This window comes from Manacus candei, unplaced genomic scaffold (genome assembly GCF_025592945.1).
Source record: "Manacus candei isolate 608988 ecotype Guabito, Panama unplaced genomic scaffold, ASM2559294v1 h1tg000093l, whole genome shotgun sequence".
Taxonomy (NCBI): domain Eukaryota; kingdom Metazoa; phylum Chordata; class Aves; order Passeriformes; family Pipridae; genus Manacus; species Manacus candei.
Genome location: NW_026138141.1, coordinates 1,874,776 through 1,895,502, shown reverse-complemented (window position 1 = coordinate 1,895,502; position 20,727 = coordinate 1,874,776).

Below are 20,727 nucleotides of genomic sequence, written 5' to 3'. Positions count from 1 at the left end.
TGTTTCTGCTTCAGGTAGTCTACAGAAGTCCTTTAATCATAGAATCATAGAATCAACCAGGTGGGAAAAGACCTCCAAAATCATCAAGTCCAACCCTTGATTCAACACTGTCATGGTTACTAGACCATGGCACCAAGTGCCACATCCAGTCTCATCTTAAAAGCCTCCAGGGATGGTAACTCCACCACCTCCCTGTGCAGCCCATTCCAACGTCTGATTACTCTCTCTGGAAATATTTTTTTGCTAATATCCAAACTAAACCTCCCCTCGCACAGTTTAAGACTGTGCCCTCTTGTCCTACTTCTGGTTGCCTGGGAGAAGAGACTGATCCCACTTGGCTACAACCTCCTTTCAGGCAGTTGTGGAGAGTGATGAGGTCTCCCCTGAGCCTCCTCTTCTCCAGGCTAAACTCCAACTCCCTCAGCCTCTTCTATAGGACTTGTGCTTGAGTCCCTTCACCAGCCTTGTTGCTCTTCTCTGGGCCTGCTCCAGCACCTCAATGTCCTTCCTGAACTGAGGGGCCCAGAACTGGACACAGTACTCCAGGTGGGGCATCACTTCCCTGGTCCTGCTGGCCATGCTGTTCCTTATACAGACCAGGATGCCATTGGCCTTCTTGGCCACCTGGGTACACTGTTGGCTCACGTTCAGCTTCCTGTCGAGAAAGAATGTAATCCTCCATTTTCAGTAATAGTGATAAAATTTTTGCTGTACTGTAGGATTATCGAAATGTTTTCAGATTTTTTAATGGAGGAAGCATTTGTTATCTTAATGTTCACAGTTGTTATTGGTTGTAAATGATGTCTACAGACTCATGCAGTTTATCCTAGTTGTAATCTCACTGCAGTCCACAGTAAAATTTCCACCAACTACACTGAAGGCAAAACAAGACTACACTTAGCAGAGCATGCCTATGGTCAGTGTGGACACTTTACAACAATTACCTTAATCCCATTAATTACATCACCTGCATCTGTACCTCTGTCCACAGTGAAAAACAAACTGTTCTTGTCCTAAAAATGCAGTTCATAATTGGGTTTATGCTAGTAAATCCTGACCGTTAGTAGGATTTACTGATTTTGGTCCAGTCTTACTCCAACATTGAAGCTAGGCTTACTACTAGTTGACTTCTACAAGTGCACGCAAGCCCTGGCAGTGAATAGACTGTATTCCTTTCTTTTATTTTATTCTTATTTTATTTTGTGACTAGAAATTGACAAAAATAACTCTTCTTGCTGAAGTTCATCTTATTGACCTCTGTTGATTTTACTGAAGATGCCCCTTCCAAATAATTTAGTCTTGCAAAGTAATATAATATTCTGGTAAATATTCTAGCTGGATAGTAAAAATTCAGATGAAGGCTGATAAGAGCAAGTGAACTGAGACATGCATCTCAGACCTACATTATTGATTTTTGAGAGACTTAAGAAGAGACTTAGTTCTCACTCTATACTGCAGTATTAAGCAAAAAAGGAAAATGTATATATTCAGATTCTCTTGACACAGAAAGAATAATGTTTTAAAAACTAGAAAAATAATAAAATAATTAAAAACCATATGGTTCATAAGCTCAGTTTTTAGACACCTTGCTGGGTCATATGATTTAGCACTTAGTAGTTACACTTTGAAAACTCTGGAAACACATATTTGAACATCGGTATCGTTGGAGGCATCTTATGGAAACTCATTTTTCTTTCCAACTGCTGCTGTGAAAGGATATGGAACTGTCAAATTTCACAGAGAACTCCCTGATGTCCAGAATTCACCTAAGTATTTTAAATTACACTTCTATTTAAGAAAATAAAAGCCCTACATAGGGTTTAGATGCACTATAATAAGTGAGAAATCCTAACAGGAAATAGTTACTCAAATTTAGGTCCCTCAATTTGTTTGGTTTTTTTTTTTTGTTGTTGTTGTTTGCTTCTTTATATATTTGTTAGTTAGTTGAAAAAAATACTGTAACTACCTATCAGCACTTAGAAATTTATTAGATTAACTTACAATATTAATTAGCTGGTGAATAAGATCTGAGGTACATAGTAAAGCAGTTGTCTTCTTATTTCTTCCAGTAGTCTTCCTATTGTTACCAATATGCCATCAATAAAGTAAGGTAAACTCTTCAAGGAAATACAAGGCAATTAACAAGTTTGAGTAATGTGAGAGGTAAATAAAGTTCACAGAAGTTAAAGGAAAGACATACATTTATTTGTATCATATAAAAAATATACTGCTTTATTTCTCACAGTCTACAGAGCCTTTTAATATCATTAGGATGACCTTGGTGCAAACAAGATGACAATCAGAATCATTTAAAAATGAAAAATGAAGGTTATAATATGAAATAATATCATAGAACTCATATTTCAACTGAAATTATGAGAGAAAATTCTTAAGATCCTACCCAAACCCAGAAATCTTTATTTGTATTTAATATTATACAGCTGGATTTCCCATATGCAATATAAATTTCTTTGAATGTAATATTTGAATTTTCCCATTTTCTTTTCCTTCCAATGCTCCATTCTATCTTATTTTTTAAGCTCTTTTTCAGACAGATTTACTGCCTTGTATTGACAGACTAAACTTTCTGTTGTTCCCAAGTGAGTTAACATGCTCATTCTCTTTTTCATTTTGCTTCTGACTCCTTTGGGCAAAAACAGTGCCCCTCTATCACACTGGAATGTCAAGAGACTTTATTAATATATTAAATAATTTGAATTGGGATTTCTAGATATAAAGTGTTGTAATCATAACAGTTTATTTCATACACTCCTATAACAAAATGAGACTTTGTAAAAAAAACAAAGCCATAATGATGGATTATCTTTAGAGGGAAGAGAATGACAGTTTTGTTCAAAAGTTTGTTGTCCTTAGCTACTAACATGAGAGAAAGTTTGTTTACAGAACTACATAATAAAAAATGAACATGAAGAAAACCACTATCCCATTCAAAGTCTTTGAAAAAAAATGGGATGAATGTACATATGACTACACTGATTATGGAATGATGCAGACTCTTAATGAGATTAATTTTTTTTGAAGCTCTGATTATAAGGAGTTACTGCCTCATGTATGCAATATGTAAACAGGGACAAAAGACTTAAGGACTAAGTAGGAGTTACTGTAAAAGGTGAATCATGAGGTTTACATTTTTGCCCTTTATTTCAATGTTATGGCTTCTACTTTAGGTAAGACACTGGTACTGTAAGGAAACAGATCGTGAACACAGAAAGAGGGGCCACAATATCATCCACAATATCTTTCTAGCCCACTATCTTCTCAAACTATGAAGTCTTGGAAAAACATCAGAACAGCACAAAATTATAGAATAATTTTTCTAGAATCTTTCCTCTCTAGGAAGTTCTTTTCAGGTGTTTCCTGTTCCAGATACATGCTGTCATTTTATATAGCAGCCCTTGATTTTTTTTCAACATGAATTTCCCTCATCAAACTTTCTATAACCAGATTTCTATCATCAGTTTTAGCATCTGAACTATTTGTTGGCAAGGAAATAGACCTTTTCAACCTAATACGGTGGAAAGAAGCGTCTCCTTCTGTTTACTCTGAACATGGTACTTTCTGGTTATAGCTGGTGTCCACACTTAATCATATTTGAACAAACTATGGATATTTTTTCTATTTTCTATGCCAAACATAACTGTGCCATATCCCTACTCATCCCTTTATATCTTTTCCAGTATGTAAAATACTAATCTGTTCATCAGCTTCTTTAATCAAAGAAGACTCCAGGGACACCTTATTACAGCATCTCAGTTACCTTAAGGAGGCTACGAAAGTTGGAGAGGGACTTTTTACAAGGCCATGTAGTGAGAGGACTAGGGGCAGTGACTTTAAATTGAAAGAGCGTAGGTTTAGATTAAACGTTAGGAAGAAATTCTTTCATGTGAGGGTGTTGAGGTTGCCAAGAGAAAGTGTCAATGCCCCATCCCTGAAAGTGTTCAAGGCCAGGTTGGCCGGGGCTTTGAGTAGCCGGGTCTAGTGGAAGGTGTCCCTGCCATCAACAGAGGGGTTGGAGCAAAATGATCTTTAAGATTACTTCCAACCCAAACCATTCCATGATTATATGATAATACGATGATTGAATCAAATCTGTTCTACGTAAAGCAGTGTTGACTGATGCTTAGTGCCTCTGTGTAAAAATTCTAGCAGAAAGAAAGAGAGAGATCCAAAAAGATACTGCAGAATGAGAAGAGTGACAGAGGTACTTTATATTTTAAGGAGAATGCATGGCATGGATTTAAACTAAAGAAAATTGTTTGAACAACGGATTTATAGCTTGTACTTATGACCCTAGCTACATTTAATCTTTTTCTCTATTTTGCCTCAATTGATGATTTAAATAGTTCAACTTTGGTCTTGCTCTTGTTGAATCAGTTTCTTGTTGTATTAAGTTGTCTTTGTATAAACTTTCTTTGGCTGAAAATGACCACCAGAAGATAACAAATAGAATTTATAAATTGAAAATATGGTCTGAAAATTTGACAAACCCCACAAAATTACTGAGGTCTACTTATATTTTTAGTAATGAAACTTTCCTAATTAAAAACATAGTAAGCATAAAAATGTACATTATTTAAATTTTTAGTGAAATACTAGAATTTTCATGTTATAAAGCAACCATGAGCAGAAATGAAAAGTAGTCCAAACATTTAGGTATTAAAATTCTTTCACTAGAGTCTTTGAGTAGAAAAGTATTTCTGACTGAGATGTGAATTTATGCAGCAGTACACCTAGGTGTATTTCCTTCATGCAGAGGCAGCAATGAGATGGAAAACAAAGACAACAGAAACCTGTAAGTTTGAAGAAAAATAATCCTGAAACTAATTTACCATAAAATGATTAATATCTTAAGCAGGATTCAGAGGTTTCAGAATTAATCACTTCATCACGAGCTCATAGAACACTTAATGGGAAATGTGATTGTAAAGAATAAAAATTAATAAAATAAAAATATTTGAGTGAAAGTAGTCTACATCTGAGATAACATTCTGTAAAGGCAAATCCTCTCACACAGTATATTCTGACATGTAGTTCTTCAAACCCTGTGTTTGATCAAGATGATACAGTTTTGATTTTTTATTATTATTATTAAATACGGTAGTCTCAGATTGAAGATTGGGTTTGAAGATAGGATTTGTAGATAAACATACACAAATAAAAGTCTCTTATACAAACAGATAATCATAAAGCTGGGGCTAAACTTGAATATTTTATTCTTTCAGACACTAGGGTTAGTATGACAATGTTCATGATCTCTTTCTGCATCAACTCTTCTTAGAACACTCCCACTGCTGTATTTACTTGCTTACTCTTCCACACAAGGAAAGTACACCCCTCCTTCCCTTCCTCTCGTCTGCTTCTAATGCTCTTTTTAAATATATTTGACACCATTGCTTTAATATATTCTAGTCATCACCTCCCTCCCATGGCTTCTGACAGCTATATTGTCTTATTGTCATCAGAAATAGTAAAGAATTCCTGTTATTCCTTTACAATGTTGTTTTCAAAGTGTTTACGATATGAGATCACATCCCTAAAGTTTTCTTGGCAATTACATGTAACTCCTTTCATATCCACTAATACTTCATATTTCCAGCAACTATTTCCTTTTTAAATTTTCTCTTTAAGTTAAAGAAACAAAAAAACAAACTTCTGTTTGCAATCTCACTGCTCCCTCTCCATTGCAGCAATGTATATTAACACGATTCCTCCCTAGGTAATACTCCTAATTAAATTATTATGAACATTAACTTGTTTAACTAGTGTACCAAACAGTTTCTGTGTTAAACTGCATTTTATCCTACTTGTGAGAATTTATTCCCCAACCCAGGCAGATATGCTAGACATCAGCTCCTGGAAGGCTATCTTTTTTTAATCAATATAAAAAGGACTGCATGTATTTTGCGTTTTGAAGAAATTACAGATATCCTAAAAAAATAAAAAGTATACTTCTATCTATAAGAAGAAAACAAATGACTTTGAACACATCTACGACTACAGTAGACCAGTTTACAATGTCTGAACCTCATAAAATGAGGCTGTTTGATTCTTCTTCTTTTGGTAAGGGTAAGAAATGACAGGCTTATGTGATTTGGAGCAGACATTTGTGATTCTTTTGGTTCTTCACACTGAAAAAAACCAATAAACAAGGGAAAAAAATCAAAACTGATTCATGTTTTCTCCAAATAAAATGAACTAGTAGGTGGGTAAATCCATTATTTGCACAAAACAGCATACAAGAGTTATTATTGTGGAATTGTGCAAATAAGTTTTGGGGTTTTTTTCTGCAGGAAAGAGTGAGCTTTTCAGCAAGAAGGAAGAAAGTATTTCAAAATTTATGGAACTTGAAAAGATATTAATGTTAAGGGGAGGAGGGAGGGCCCAAAGGGAATTAATGAAACTTACTTCCCTTTTCCCTCTTTAAGATTCAAAGTTGCTTCTTGAAGCTTGAAACCAAGAAGGGGTATGTTAGAAGACTCTCCTAACAAAATCTGGGACTGGGCTTAGTATAAAGTGATTGACTGTCGGTTATATGTTTCCAGGCCAGCTGTGTCAGCTCAGCAGGTTTAGGTAAGTTATCAGCAGTATCACCCGTTTGTTCCTTTATGCAACCTTTTATCCAATCTACCATATCTTCATTTCACTATCAAGATGTTTAACTTTGGGATTGTGAGTCAGACTGATTTTAGCATTATTCAATGCCAAAAGCACCATGATGCCCCTTTCTTAATTTACCACTGATAGCTTTGCAGATAGGGCATTGTTCAAGCTGTTTAGCCATTCCAGGCAGAGCATCCTCACACATTAAGTATCATAGTAATGAAAACTGTCATTGCTGTATACACAATTTTGACTAGATATTTGGTGAGGGAGATGTTAGGAAGATGTTAGATGTACTAAGTCCCAGAAGAATAAACTTCATCACTGTTACACTCTGTCACAGTATTCTGTTCCTATTGCCTTGGGTGAGTATGACTACAGATGATTACTCTTTTTTCTTCTGCTTCTAGATCTCTGATATCCTCTCTAAAGCTCTTCAGTATGTGGTGACAGGAAGAACTATTTAGTATTGCTACATGTCCTGAGTTCTGCTTTAGGAAGTGTATTGATCAAATTAAATAGTATTCATATGAAATGAGTGTTTGGGATTACGTATTTCTGCATTACTTGCACTTGCTGTGCCATTTTTTTGTATATGGCTTACTTCACTGTCCTTCCTTTCAAACACTTGTTTTCTATAAGTCAGTTCGAAGTGGGGGGATGAGGGTGGTGTGGCTTTTATTATATTTTTTTGGACTCTTCGTTTGTTTTATTTCAATACTGCCATTTCCTCTATTTTTCTTTTAATAGTTTAATCTGTTTTAGAGCTCAGGAAGATTGGAGGGGTTTTTTGTATTTTTAATCTTAAACTTGAGACATTTGCACCTGAATAGCCAATATTGAAATGGTGCAGGATGTAATACTGGTGATGCAATACAGTTTAGTTAGGCTGAAACCTCAAGACAGACATCAAAGCAAAGCAAACAAATGTGTATGCAAACATGTAAGTATGAAATAAGGATACAAAGCCCAAAATGCCTTATAGAAGAACAATCTTGTCTCTTGCCTTCCTCAAATCTCAAAAGGAAGAAAGAAACTTGACTACTTCCTCTGCCCATTTTTAGAATAACTTATCCAGAAGAACGCATGCAACTTAATGCTGCTAATTTTGACTTCTGTCCACACACAATCCAAGGAGTAAACAGACAAATCTTGCGCAGTCTCTGTGGTATAGCAAAACTTGAATTTGCCAGCATTCATATGGTTTTTCTCTATGAGATTAACAGAATCTTCATTTTGAAAACCCTAAGAAGCCCACTGATTTTCCTGAGAACTCTCTATATATTCTACTCCCTCCTTACACTCTCACAAGGCCTTTCCTCCCCCCCCTTTTAATTTCACTTTAAGGGTTGAAGTCCCTTTTCCCATGTGATTTACTGTCTTAAACTTTGACAGAGCAAGATGTAGGCCGTCAAATAGACTTCTATTAATATTCACTTAATTTCTCACCCTCTTGCATTTTAGGAAATTGCAAATAATTTTTTTTCAGTCCTCTTATGCTCTCTGCTTATTCAAAACACATTTCTTGAACTGCTTATTCACTCCACTGGGTTTTCATCCTCCCTGTAATCTTTTCCCTTTCTTGGAATACACAATTCCTAATATCTTTAATCAGTTCACTAGAAGAAATTTCAGGCCTTTCTCATATTCAGGGCCCTAAGCTCTTCAACGTAATTGACTTTACTAATGATTTCTTTGGTTCAGCAAAGTTTGTCCTCTTTTAAAATCCAGAATCTTAGTTCCTTTCTTTCATCCCCTGTAGTAAAATTTGACCTCACAGTTGAATATGCCCTGTTCTCTTTACTCCGTTTCTCATGTTTTTTACCAACTTTTGCTTTATGTCCTTGAGCTTCTCAAAGTTTTATTTTCTTCATGAATGCCAGTAGTGTAAAGTGAGAAAAGAGGTCAGTTGTCCTTTGAAAAGTTTTCATGGAAAGCACAGGGGAGTTCTATTTTAAGGGTTCTTTTTCAGGTATCTATAAAGACAGAAATCCTTTGACTAAAGAGATACAAAAAGTCAGATTTTTTTATGTTGTAATATGCTGGTTTTTTTTTTTTTCTTATCACATGTCTTTCCAAGCCTCAATTTGTATGCCAGCCCCTTCGATATGGCACATCATGCATGTTACTAAGTATTCACTTGTGTGAGAAGCTATAGGGTAAAGACGCCCTATCACATACCCTAATCCTGCAAACATGTGCTTTTCATTTGTTTGTTTAGAGATTTAATTGCAGTTTTTGCTGATAAATATTTCAGGACTCAAACACATAATAGTGATCTTTGGAGTTGCACCTTTAAAGGAACAATTTGTCTTGTTAAAGAAAAACTAATTCTTGTCAGCAAACTTAACCAAATACTTTTATCCATTACCTTCTTATGATTTCTAAGGGCCTAATTCTGAGCTCCTTTGGCAAGGCAGGCTTCTCGGAAGCAAGTTTATTTCTTCTCTGGCTAATTGTCTCTGCTATAAATTAAATTAGTAATTGAATTTAATTTCTTGAGTATTGCCCTTTAACAGACATTATTGTAGACTGGAAAATTAAGTTTTAAAAAAAGAAAAAAATGAGAAAGAAACCAATTCAAACCAAACTCAACTTTGTTAATTCATCTGAAGAAATAAGGAGCCATACCAAGAACTAGACTAAAATTTGTGGATGCTCCTGCCCTGATGAATTCCAAAGATGTTGGCACGCTTTAGCTGAAAATGTAGTTATTTTTTTTCTAAATGTCTCTATAGTAAACTGAGTAGCTCCTGAAGCAATTGTTTTCTCAGTTGTAGCCTTTGTATTTAGTCTAAAGCTAAATGGGACTGAATTTACCACTCCTGGGATGAAATCTACTTTTTATTTCTTTACTATATTATCACATAAACAATTTAAAACTATCTTTCAAATTGTTTCTTGTTTGAGTCTGAACATGCAGAAGTAGCCTAACAGTTATGCTCGAAGCCATTGACAGCACTTTTTTCAAAATGGTCTAAAACTGCCACCTTCTGGCTGTTTTCATTGCTTTCCACATGAGCCAAAAGCAGAGCTTTCATGTACTGACTTGATTACAGCTTGAAACTCTGATTTCTGTCAATGCAAACAGTATAGAGAACAAAATACATAAGAATAAAGCATGCTTACTCCTTTACTGTTAGTGAGAGAAAATAAAATAATGTCGATTAATCAGATGACCGTACAAAACTTAGATTTTCTTTGGTCTTCAGCTGGATACAACCTAATATCACGGCTGAATTTTTATTTTACTACATACACTCTTTCTCCTGTTATACATATTGTTAGAACCCATTTCTTTCTGTCTGCTTTCGGTTTTGTGCTTGTTCCACCATTTTAAACCATCTATTTCTCCTTCTGTTCCTTAATTATTCTGGTTTCTGTGGTTTTAAGGTCTTTTCTTCCAGTACTAAATGACAGAATACATTGTACTTTCCACAGAGCTACCAGAGCAGGTGAATGAAGAAAAGAAAGTAGAGTACATTTTTCTAAATATGTTCAGAATTGTTAGAACTGTTACTACTGGCCAACCACGAGGATTTGGGATTTTTTTTCTCTTTTTGAGACAGATAAAATTGGACCCTTAGCAGCAGTAGAATTTTATGTCTTAGTGTTAGGATGACAACATGAAAAAAAAAGTCATTAGTCACAGTCTTTTATCCATAGGGCAAGAAACAATGCCACATCAATCTGATTAATGAAGGTACCCCACAGTACCAAACAGAGGTTCTATCCCTGCTCACAAACACATACTGTGTGTGGGCAAGTCAGAGCTGCTTCTGTGCAAAGATTTCTCCAGATTAATATACCTAATTAATTTAATAGGCTTTTCTTTTTTTTCTGGAAAGACTACCATTTTGATTGTCCCATATCAGCTTGCAGTTAGTAGTATAATAATATCTGGAGTTCCCTAAGTAATGAGTGCAAGATACATGACAAACTGGATTTTTCCAATATGCAATACCCTGCTGAATCACACAAAAAAGTTCCTCCTCAAGATGAAAGGTCAAATAAAGTGCTACATAATGCAGCTTAGACCTCATGTCCATATATTAGACAAAATTCCAGAGGAAAAAAGATCACATATTCAGAAACTAACAGGTTTTTCCAGAAAGCTCCAAGATTTTCTTTAAGGTTTAGCTCCTGTATGCAAGAAATTAAGAAACACAGAATTCTTTCATTAAACTATTTTTATCTCTTCTCCGCTTAGCAAGTTCTCCCATGTAGACAGCCAGTTTTTTCATTCGTAACAGTATAATTCCTTTGGGGGAAAAAATGCAAAACAGAAACCAATTAACCTAAATAGATAGATAGATAGATGATAGATAGATAGATAGATAGATAGATAGATAGATAGATAGATAGATAGATAGATAAGCCCCACCCAAACCCAACAAACAAACAAAAACCACAAGGCTTTAATTTTCTGCTGAAATAACAGAATATCATAGTGCATGCATTTTTACCTCTTTTAAAAAAATATTGTGTGTTAAAGAAGGACAGAAATATATAGAAAATGAAAGATCTCATTTTCTTTTTGTTGTTATGTATTTTTTTAAAGTAGTATAATATTTAACTCAGCACAAGATGGAGGAACTAGTCTGTGATGAACAAACACAAAAATAGGTATTCAGTTCCTGCTTTTTGAACTTTCTGTCTAGAAAAGAAAATGCATAGCCTACTGCTGAACACTGGCCATCTGTAAATACACATACAAAAAACCCAATAAAACGATTAAGACAATGGCTTACAAATTTATGGGTTTTTTTTTCACAATATCCCCCAATACACAAAATACCACTGTAGGGAGGATAATTTTACTAAGTAGAATATTTTGACTATGGAAATGCAAGTCAGATTTCACAAAATTAATATATATTCCTTCAGTTACTGAGAGCTGGTAAATATTATGTCAGTTAAAATCTTCCGTACAGCTTCTATACAAATCTGAAGCAATACAGCTATAAGTACACAAAAGTATACATCCCCATTGTATGACAAGCAGTCTGGATACAGAAGCACAGAATCTGTGAGTGGAAATAAAATATAGTCATCCATGGTCTCCAAAGATGACCAAACAGTTGAATGTGGGTTTATGTAAATATCTGCTAGTAGCTTTCCATTAAATATAAACTTCTGTTGGATATGTGGTATTTTAGAAGATTATAATACACTAAAACATGACTTAACCAAAAATGAACCTCCTGTTTAGCAGCAGGACAAACTGCTGCTTTTACTTTTGCAAAAAGGGAACCATGAATGAATATCACAAAAATTAACAGTGATTTTGTGTTAAGTTTCCAAGTCATTAGGGGCCATTTCATGGCAGCTTGTTGAACTCATAAATCTCTCATGCACAGATCAAATAGGATTGTGATATATGTGACAGTAAGTGAAGGACAAAGGGAATAAAAATATTTTCCTTAGTAGGTCGCCTTACATTGTATGCTATGCTGTGCAAAGATATAAAGAACAGACTAGAGCTATTTGCTAAATAAGTAACAACACAGAAATAATTATGACGATTTTAACAAGTACACATAATATTGTACCATAAACATTACACCAACTGCTAGATTACATTTGCTTCTAAATTGTAAGCACTGAGACCCAACCACACCTGGGCCTCAAGTCACAAATTCTTTTCCAAACCCTTTGTCCTGGTTCCAGCCAGGACACGATTAATTTTTGCAGTAGCAAGGAGAAGGTATAGCTAGGACTCAGAGGTTATTCTTTACCACCTCAGATCATTTTCCAGGGATTCTTCGGGGCTGCATAGCGCATAGCATGGTGGGAGTCAGACATTGCCAGTCACTGTGTAGTGAGCAAATCGAGTGTGAATCATTTGCTTCCATTGTACATCTTGTTATTAATATTGTTACTGTTATTGTTCATTTCCTTATTTCATTGCTCTTTCCAGTAAATGGTTCTTATCTCAACCTTTGATCTTTACCTGCTGTGTCTCCAGTTCTCCACTCTAACCTGTCATAGGGGGAAGAGGAAGGGGAGAGGGCAGTGATCGAGCGGCACATAGTTTACAGTGTTTCAGAGGGAACACTAAATTGGGAAATATCATTCCTAAACCACAACACCTTCATCATAGAGGAAAAAAATTTGTACTGTGACATTGGTCAAATACTGACACAGGCAACTTAGAGAAGGTGTGGAGTCTTCATCTTTGGAAATATTTAAAGTCCAACTAGGCATTGCCCTGAGCAACCTTCTGCTTGCTTGATAGGTGGCAGGTGATACTAGGGTATATGGTTTAGTGGTGAATATAGCAGCACTAGGTTAATTGCTGGGCTCAATGATCTCAGAGACCTTTTGCAGTCTTAATGATTCAATGACTCTATGACTACACAGTCTCCAAAGGTGTCAGCCAGGTGCAGCCATGTTGTGGTTCTGTGGTGCTGCAGTATGCATCACATGTATTTCCTGACCCAATGGGTTGTCTTCTTCACCTACTTCACCTTCAACATGCTGCACGTCAAATGTTCATGTTACTGTCCTGTGTCTGGATTTTAGGTCTTCAGGGCTGCAACAGAAAAAAAAAATAAACACAGAAGTCATCATCAGTCCCTGTATACCCCTTGTCTGTCACATTTATGAAAGTAAAAGCATTCTACTTTTTTCCAAATTCTACATTCCTGTATGCATTACAAGCAAAATTCAAATGGAAATTTGAATTAGAATGTGGTCTAGTCTGTTTTCTACACGATGATTTTTTTTTACCATATTTTTCAGTTATTTTTATGGATTTTCAAATCTATGATAATATGTTTCATCAAGCTTAGATATGAACAAATACCAGGAAAAATACCAGGAAAATCACTACACTACAAAAATACAGAACAATCTCTCATCTTGTGATATCTCTCTTGGGAGTCAATTCTCTCCCTTCCCAATCTATTTTCTAATATAAATAAATGGAGTATTGTTCACTTGCATTGAGCAAAACTGGTCTGTGCATCAAGGCTAAAACTTTTCCTACAGCATAAGAAAGCACAGCTCATTGCAAAGTAGATATGCTGAACTATACTTCCTCCATTTCATAATGGCTACATTTTAACAGAACATGGTGTTGAAATACATCTAAAACAAAGTCTTGGAAAAAATATGTGTTAATTTCATATTTATGAAATCTGGTGTTAATTTCATATTTATCCTACTCCCTTTCTCTTTCTCATACCTATAATAGGAGATCTCAAATACTGATTGAACAGTAAATTAATAATAATTATAACTTTATGATTTTATAACTTTTGCACAGTTGGAAATTTAAGTGAAAGGAAATAAATTAGCAAAATGCAGAAATGTTGTAGTACATAATGAAGTTGAAAATTCCATGAGAGATACATGGCTAAAGAGATAGTGTAAGGTTAAGATGTGCAAGAAAAGAAGATAGCTTTGGAGCATTTCTTAGTTGGAGACAATAACAATTTCAAGGGAATTCTTATCCACCTTGGAGGAGTGCGACTTAAGCCTATAAGGGGCTATGTTGTTATGCCCAGTTTGGAGAAAAAGTATAGACTGCCTCAATTCTAGGCTTTAAGTAGGCTTTAAACATCCTTTTACTCCTTCTTTATTTTTTGGGTGTGTTCAGCTTCTGGTTTTTTATTATTATTTTGCAGTACTAGCAGAAATTAATTCAGCCAAAAATATCTTCTGTAAAGTCTAAATGTTATTAGGAAGGCAGAAAGTGTATGTAACACTGTAGCTCACAGCCAAAAGAAGAATAGGACTCTGATCTTAAGAAAAGAAGCAACTATTCCAATAAAAAAATAACAAAGATCCACATCTAAGAGGAAACATGGATCTGTTGGGACCAAGGAAACCATATGCAGAAAAAGCTGAGCCTCCCAGAAGCCCTTCCCAACACGAGTGGAATGAATTGGTCACAGGTAAAAATGGGTTATGAATGAAAGTTCTTTAAGATCTCACAGCTGTGCAAAATCTGTACAAAGTACAGAAAGTTCTGACTATGAAGAGAAGATACCTAAGTACTGTTTCTGCGTTATTTGGTTTCAGCTGAAGACTTGGAAAATATTGAAATCCTTAGCAATGAAAAAAAGTTGTATTTTTCCAAGCCTCAGATGAAATATTCTGAAGGATTTGTGGTAGTGCAAACTAGGAAAGAAGTATTAGAGAAAAAATAGATACAAAATTTCTACCTAAAAAATGACCAGGGGAAAAAAAACCTGCTAACACTAACCGTAAAAAAATTATAAATCCTACAAAAAATCCACCCTCAACTAACAAATACATTATAGTGAAAAGACTAAAGAAACTGGATGACAGAAGTTCCTGTGTCTGATATTTCCAACTGATTTCCTGTAAGATTTGACAGGCAGCTAGCCTATAACAGATAATAAGCAAAATATTTTAGCTGGAATTCAGGTTTTAATCATCAGTAAATTTTGTCTTACTTTTTATCTGTAATTAAACTGAGATAGTTCTGTTACAGTTGTAATTGCAAGTGTGCAAGAAATTTTTGTTACAGAAACAAAAGTAGTTGACTACTGAGTCCAGGAAGTAAGAAATAAATTATATGAGACCCATGCTTTACAACAGAAATTATTTATCCCTAAAATCCCACATTAATAGGAAAGTAATTAATACAATGTGCTGGTTTAAGAGTTAACCAGCAGGGGGAATGAACTCAACTCAAAGGAGAGATTATAAATCAGAATAACAATTTATTAAAATAATACAGTAAGTACAATAATACAAACAAACAATTGGTCTCAACCCACAAAAACCCAAATGTATAACCCAGTACCCTGGGGCCTGAACAAAGTGGTGTTCCTTGGGCCCCGCTTGAGTCCAAAGTAAAGGGAGAGGGGAAGAACCTGCTGGTGGGAGAGCTGCTGCAGTCTGGCCAGAACTGGTGATCGCAGTCCAGTGGTGGTCTAAGTCTGGTTGAGAGTGATGAGATGCAGCCGTCCTCTGGATCCCACGAGTGGGTCGAAAAATGTTCCAAAACTCCAAGATTATATATCCTCCAGTTCAGGTAGGAATGCTTGGTACTCCCCTCAGGTCGGGGAGTTTCACAAAGGGTGTGAGGACAGAAACATCCTCCTATCTCACAGGCCTCTTAACACCTAGTTTATAGCCTGAGGAGTCAGGCTCTATGGGCAGAGGGTGCGAATAGTCTATTGACAACAATAGTCTAGTTTCTGGGAAATGACGTGGAAGGCTATAGAATACACAGTTTTGGGTTACACCCACCATGATGAACTGATCTCAGCTGTCCTAACTAGGACATACTTCTACTTGTATCTTAACTTATATATCCACAACAAAGAAAGCAGACTTTGTATAACTGTTCTTTCTCAGCTTGATTTCTTTTTCTGGGTCTTTTTGCCTACCCAATTTATCAAATTTTACTTTGACTGAAGCTAGTCTTTACTAGTTGATAGAGTTCTTTATGAAAGACTACATGCACACACGAAGACACAACCTTCTATGTGTATATATATGCATGAGTCTGGTTCAGTCTAAATTTCTCTAATTGCTCACATGAGAGAAGGTATTTTTGAAAGATTAAGTAATGTCTTCAAAATGTAACATTTTACAGTGTAAATACTTTTCCAAATTCAGACAGGTGTCCATTCAAGGTGTTCCCATGTCCTGCTCACATTGCAGCAGCTTTCTCTGCTAAACCTGCCAACATAATGCTTTCCACTGCTGCACTGTGAATTGTATCTGGAAACTGAGATGGATAAAAAATTAAGTGACTTGTGTGGTTTTGGAGTTTGTTTTGGGTTTTTTTTTTGATGAAGTCAATTTCATCATACACTTTAGTCTATACCCTCACAAATCATTGCATTGGAAGAAATGAATAGAGTAGGAATGAGTGTTCACAACAGAAAGAGTGTTCTAAAATGTTTACACAGGCCTTACTGCTGTGACTATGAAGATGGAAACACTGTAATATTTTCTCACTTTCTCTCTATAGGTATCTAAGCAAAATAATGTAATGCTAGCTTTCAAATGCACAATATAAGAAATACTTAGATTCCTAATACTTGAAATCTTCAAATTACTATATGTCCAGCTTAGCTGAAGTAGATTGCTTTTGAAATACTGCATTTTAGATATAAAACTGTATAATAATAAAAAATGCAATAATAATTTTCCTTGTCATGCAATTTCTACTGCATAAGTACCCTAAGGCCTGAAGAACCCATTTTATATGATATAAAATAACCCTAGTTTTATCAAAATTGTACAGGGGTTTAAAAAAATCCTCAGACAAAAGGACACATTTAATCTATAGCCTTTATTATCTTACTTCATGTCCTCAGGTGGTAATATTTCTGATTTTTAAAACTGAACAAGAATTTAACTGTAAAACTGTTATTCATACATAAAACACCAGGTTTTTGGCCACAGATATGTTCAAGTTGTTGGTTATATTGCAATTGATATGTAAAATAAAGTCAAAGAAAGTGAATTTAGAAATCATATCTGGGCAGATACTGAAGATCCAGTGCAGTTACAAGCTTTCACTATCACAGTTGTCAGATGTTTACAAGAGTTAGTGCCTTTTCAGCTCTCTCACCAGGCTCACACGTTTTGCTTCAAATGTGCTTTGAGAATGCATAAGGCTGATAATTTTTAGTCCTTATTGTGGTTTAACCCTCTCTGACAACTACACACCACTGAGCCACTTGTTCAACCTCCTGCGCCCATGGTGAGATGGAGAAAGAATTGGAAGGGTAAAATTAAGAAACAAACTCATAAGTTGAAACAGCAATACTTTAATAATTAAAAAGAAATAAAATTTAAAAGAATAAAAAAATTTGAAAAACATTAAAATTGTAAGGAAAAGATGAAAAATAAATGATAAAGAGACATGAAAGTACAACCCTGATGAGAGCATTTGTCACACTCCATGAATCAATATACAGATAAAGTACTTGCTATTTTCTTCTTTCAGCAATGTCTAGAGCCAGCTTTCACCTCTGTACACTTACTAGGTTCACTCTGTCCTTCAGCAGTTTCTTCACCATGTCTTGTGGGACCCCACAAAGCCTTTCCACTTTTGATATTTTCCCATAATACAACAGAATCTATCTGTGAACAAGGCAAGGCACATTGATTTTATTTTCTGGTAATTTATTACACAGTGTGGCCTCTTCAGCATGAGTCACCTCCTCTGGCAATCCAAAGTTTCAGCCCTCTGAAAAGTCCATGATCAGTCCCAGGATTTCTGGGCAGTTAGGTTTTCCCATGTGAGCCTATTCCGTTGTCAGTGTGATCCACTTACTCCATGTGGCATCAGACGCATGATGTGTAGAGTAGACCCCCCCCATTTGCACATCCAGGCCAGTACAGGCAACCAAGGTGCCAAAAGAAGCCGTGCTTCAGTATAAATTACTTCTGAAGAAGCTTGAACACCTTCATACACTGCTAATATTTCTTTTTCAGTTGGAGTGTAACAGGCTTCAGATCCTCTATATTCCTGGCTCCAAAAAACTTAGAGGTTGACCTTGAGTATCTTCAGGCACTTTCTACCAGAAGTTCTGGGGAAGGACATTATCCCTGGCTGAGGCATACTGCATATTTTTCACACTTTGTCCTGTCTGGACTGGCCCAAATGCTACAGCAAAAACTACCTCCCATTTAATTAGTTCAAAATCTTGCTGCTGCTCAAAGTTGTTCTTCCAGGCCACTCAGTAAAGAGGGCTTACAGTCAGAATGTAACCTGCAACATGCATTCTTCAAAAACCCACAACACCTAAGAAAGTTTGTGTTTCCTTTTGTTAGTTGTTGAAGACACAGCTGTTATTTTATTGATCACATCCATTGAGGTATCATAATCCCCATCTTGCTATTTTGTTCCTAAAAATTGAATCTCCTGTGCAGGTCCTTTGACCTTACTCTGCTTTATAGAGAAATCAGCTTTCATAAGAATCTGGATTATTTTTCTCTCCTTCTAAAACACTTCCTCTGATGTGTTGGCCCACAATAATATCATCAATACACTGCAGATGCTCAGGAGTTTTACCTTGTTCCAGTTAGCCTGTATCAATTCACAACAAATCATAAGACTGTGTTTCCACCTATGTGCCAGTAAAATCTACATGGAATCAAGCTGTCATCTGCACTGTACTGACAAAGGGATAGAGAAAAATGAATTACTAATATCAATTGTTTCATATCATTTGGTAGCCTTTGACTGAAGCTCTAGGTAGCCATACTGAAGCTCTAGGATGTCTGGTATGGCAGCATTCAGTGATGGTGTGACTCAGTAGTAATGACATTTCATTGTAAGTCTCCACTTCTGGATCCCTTTCCCCACCCACAACGTGGGAGAGCCCAGTTCTAGTTCCACCTCCATCTGAGGAATCATTCCGACGTCTTGAGGGATGGGGAGAGGGAACTCCAGCGACAGGGTTTTTCAGGCCCCGAGCCTGGAGGGGAGAGGTGCCCTCCCCTCCCCCCATGCATGTGGTCCCATGGCTGGTACAGAGACAGCACACCGGGGCGTGGAGAGGAGGCAAGAGAGAGTTTATTGTTGGGGGTTGTTACATTTATAGGGTTAGGGAGAATCACAGGTTAACCAATTAGAATCACAGGTTAACCACAGGAACACCCAATCACAGGAAGGGGTTAACAAGGTCCAGTGAAACACCTCAGGACACCTTTCCCAGGACATTTCTGCATGGGAGATAACAGTTGCTGTGGGGAGTATTGGGAAGAAGAAACATGTGTTTGCAAAGAGACCACCAAAAACCATTTCAGGACATGTTTAAACAAGTTTCTCATCAGATTTAGTGCTACACCACTCTGTTAGACTTTTTCAGTGGCCATATGGGACTAACAAAGGGTGAATGTGCCTTACTGATCACTCCTTGCCTCTCCAATCACCAGAATAGCTTATGGTTGGGAACCAGGGCGTGTTGATTGATGTTGTATTATTGCCTGTGCAATGTCATGGTAGCAATTGGAATCTGCTGTTCTTCAGCCTGCAGCCAGCCCTCAACAGAACGATCCTCTGAGACACCAGGCAAGCTAGACAGTTGTTTAATCTTATCCATACTCAAGGCAGCTATACCATCCTGAAGCATATTTTAGTTCCCTTAAGTAACTGTCTCCTGAGGTAGTCTATGCCAAGGATATATGGAGCCTCCAGACCAGTCACAACAGGATGCTTTCACCACTCATTTCCAGATAGGCATACCTCAGCCTCCGACACAGACAGCTGTTGTGATCCTCCCATCAATCTAGAAATAGACATGAATTTTTCCTATAGTAATCTTATGCTATTAGGGTACACTGTCCACTAACACTTTATACTCCTGTAGGGCTGATATATCAGGCCATGTCAGGCCACTGTGGCAGATCCAGGTCCACGTAAAACAGATGAGCTTTGTCAGAAGCTCTCCTGGATGTTGTGAGTCCTTTGTGCTACTGTTACCATCAGGGTGAGGGGGCAAGGTGTTTAATCCGATTCAGTTCCGTGCTTTTCAGAGTCACAATGGTCCAGTTTTTCAGGTGTGACTGCCCTATAAGAAAAGCCCTACGAGACTTGCAGGAATTTTGCAGTTTAGTTACCCTGCCACATGCTAAGAAGAAAGAGGTCTCTGACTGTAGTTTCCTGCCATCAAGTCTGTTTGAGTGGAGAGTTAACTATATGATCAGAGTTTCACTGGGATGCCCTTTTTTAGCTGGGTGTTGCAGCTTTTCTCTAGTGATGTGAAAGGTCTCGGGCTGTGCAGATTCATATCCAGCTGGCACATATCAGAAGTGACCTTTAACTTAAATGTCTCTAATCAGGCTCCCTTGTGAATCCCCTAAACTTTGTTGATCATAGTTTACTGTCTTTTAAGTTGAAGTGAGGTTTTATTTTTCTCCATATATGATATTTACTTTTGTTCTGGGCAACTCTGTGAAAGTGCCTCATTTCTTGAGGGCCTCAGCTTTTCTGTCAGTTTTCTGGACTTTGCACTGGCCTGTGGCTAGTATTTGTCTGGAGTTCCCTTCCTTTCTTCCTTGCTGCAACTAATTCTGCAGCTGAAGTTTTACATGCCTCCATCACTCATGTTACTTTCAAACTGCCAATGGATCATATACAGTGAGGGACAGTAACTGTTGAGA